This window comes from Electrona antarctica, assembly GCF_951216825.1.
Source record: "Electrona antarctica genome assembly, contig: scaffold_202, whole genome shotgun sequence".
Lineage (NCBI taxonomy): Eukaryota > Metazoa > Chordata > Actinopteri > Myctophiformes > Myctophidae > Electrona > Electrona antarctica.
This window is the reverse complement of record NW_027637603.1, coordinates 179,381-182,007: the sequence shown is the minus strand read 5'-3', so window position 1 is coordinate 182,007 and position 2,627 is coordinate 179,381.

Here is a 2,627-nt window from a genome sequence, read left to right as displayed (position 1 = left end):
TAACCCTAACCCTAACCCTAACCCTAACCCTAACCCTGTGAGTAGGACCTTATAACCCTAACCCTAACCCTAACCCTAACCCTGTGAGTAGGACCTTATAACCCTAACCCTAACCCTGTGAGTAGGACCTTATAACCCTAACCCTGTGAGTAGGACCGTATAACCCTAACCCTGTGAGTAGGACCTTATAACCCTAACCCTAACCCTGTGAGTAGGACCGTATAACCCTAACCCTAACCCTGTGAGTAGGACCTTATAACCCTAACCCTAACCCTGTGAGTAGGACCTTATATATATATATATAGTGAGTGAGTAGGACCTTATAACCCTAACCCTAACCCTGTGAGTAGGACCGTATAACCCTAACCCTAACCCTGTGAGTAGGACCTTATATATATATATATAGTGAGTGAGTAGGACCTTATAACCCTAACCCTAACCCTGTGAGTAGGACCGTATAACCCTAACCCTAACTCTGTGAGTAGGACCTTATATATATATATAGTGAGTGAGTAGGACCTTATAACCCTAACCCTGTGAGTAGGACCTTATAACCCTAACCCTGTGAGTAGGACCTTATAACCCTAACCCTGTGAGTAGGACCTTATAACCCTAACCCTGTGAGTAGGACCTTATAACCCTAACCCTGTGAGTAGGACCTTATAACCCTAACCCTAACCCTGTGAGTAGGACCTTATATATATATATATAGTGAGTGAGTAGGACCTTATAACCCTAACCCTAACCCTGTGAGTAGGACCTTATAACCCTAACCCTAACCCTAGGACCTTATAACCCTAACCCTAACCCTGTGAGTAGGACCTTATAACCCTAACCCTAACCCTAGGACCTTATAACCCTAACCCTAACCCTGTGAGTAGGACCGTATAACCTTAAACCTAACCCTGTGAGTAGGACCTTATATATATATATATAGTGAGTGAGTAGGACCTTATATATATATATATATTATGTGACATTAATTTGCGTATTTTTGCATGTTGATTTTCTTGTATTTGATGGTATGACATATTTATACATGTGTCCCTGTGTTATTGTTATATATGTGTCCCTGTTATTGTAATTTGTTATTTTCAACAGTATTTGAGGAATACCACAGAAGCACTGTAACTTTAACCCATTTAGGCCTGACCTCGAAATTTAAAAAAGTTCTTCTAAATCCTCCAGTTTTCTGAAATAAATATTTTCACGATTTTTCAAAAATAGCAGACCTACAAGCTCGTAGCGCGCCACTCGGTGGCGCGCTATGAGCTTGTAGATCTGCTATTTTTCAATAGCTAAATTATAACAATGTTTAAAACACCAAAAGGGGTTCCCGCCCAACATGTGTTAAGAGTCACATGACTATGCAGCTGCTACCTGTTAAGATGATTACATGTTTCTGATTGGTTGTTCTCTATGGAATGTATAGTGACATGTCAGCCTCTTCTGAATCATGCCTGAGGAAAAGGTCGAAAGACCGAAACGTTGCATTTGACATTAAATGAAAAGCTGACAGTATATGTGCGGGTCTCCCTCCCTCTCGGAACTTTAACAAAAAAAAGTGTTATCCTCAGAGCAAGGGTCTCCGCCAGGACGGGTTGGCCTTTTATTTAGCCTATACCCATGAGGGCCCGGGAACTGTGGCTTCTACCTCTTGATCACATGAACCCAAAATCTGTAGGAATAGTCACAAAAGGTGATTGTTTTGTGTGTGCATGTGCGTGTGCATGTGCATGCTTGCGTGCGTGCGTGTCGAAGTGTTCTTGAGCAAAACACGGACCACTGGTTGTGAAAACCACTGGCGTAAGTGATGATGATGTGGAAATATATAAAGATATGTTATAAAGATATTTAAAATCTGCTTCCTGGTTCCTTACGGTATATCTTTATGGTCGGCGGAGATGATTGCACATGGATAATGCTCTTGATAAGGCACACACACACACACACACACACACACACACACACACACACACACACACACACACACACACACACACACACACACACACACACAATCTTATCTTACTGATAAACTGTATCTCTCTCTCTCTCTTTCTCACACCTTTGATCTCCACTAAGCGATATGCATACGAGGCAGAAAGCCAGGTCAAAGGTCAAAGCTTCCATGTCACTTATCGCTGTCACACATTTCACACAATGAAGCATCGTTGTGTTTTTAGCAATATTAAATACTTCATAATCAGCATGTTAAGGGCCGCCAAATTATATGTAGTATAATCATATAATTCATTGTTCAAATGATTTACACATGTCTTACACTCACAGCTTTAAAAAGCAGAGCATAATGAGACAACGGCACTGTCTGGGTCCAGGTCCTCGCTGTACTCCTGGTGAGAGCAGGAGTGGACCTGGTGAGACGTAGGAGAGGCCCGGACAGGAGTCAACCCACAGAGCCTAGTCCCTCCACATGCCAGAATTGTACCTCCCAGAGTGGATCCAACGGATTGTGCGGCCCTGGTCTTCCCTAGTGGGTCTGATTGTCATTGGTTGATTTGCCTGTCTGCTTCCTGATTGGTCATTGCGACCGGGTTTTTTTCAACCAATGGCAAAGCTTCTAGGAACATCTTTGAATGCAGATTGCGGCCCCTAGATGTGTCACA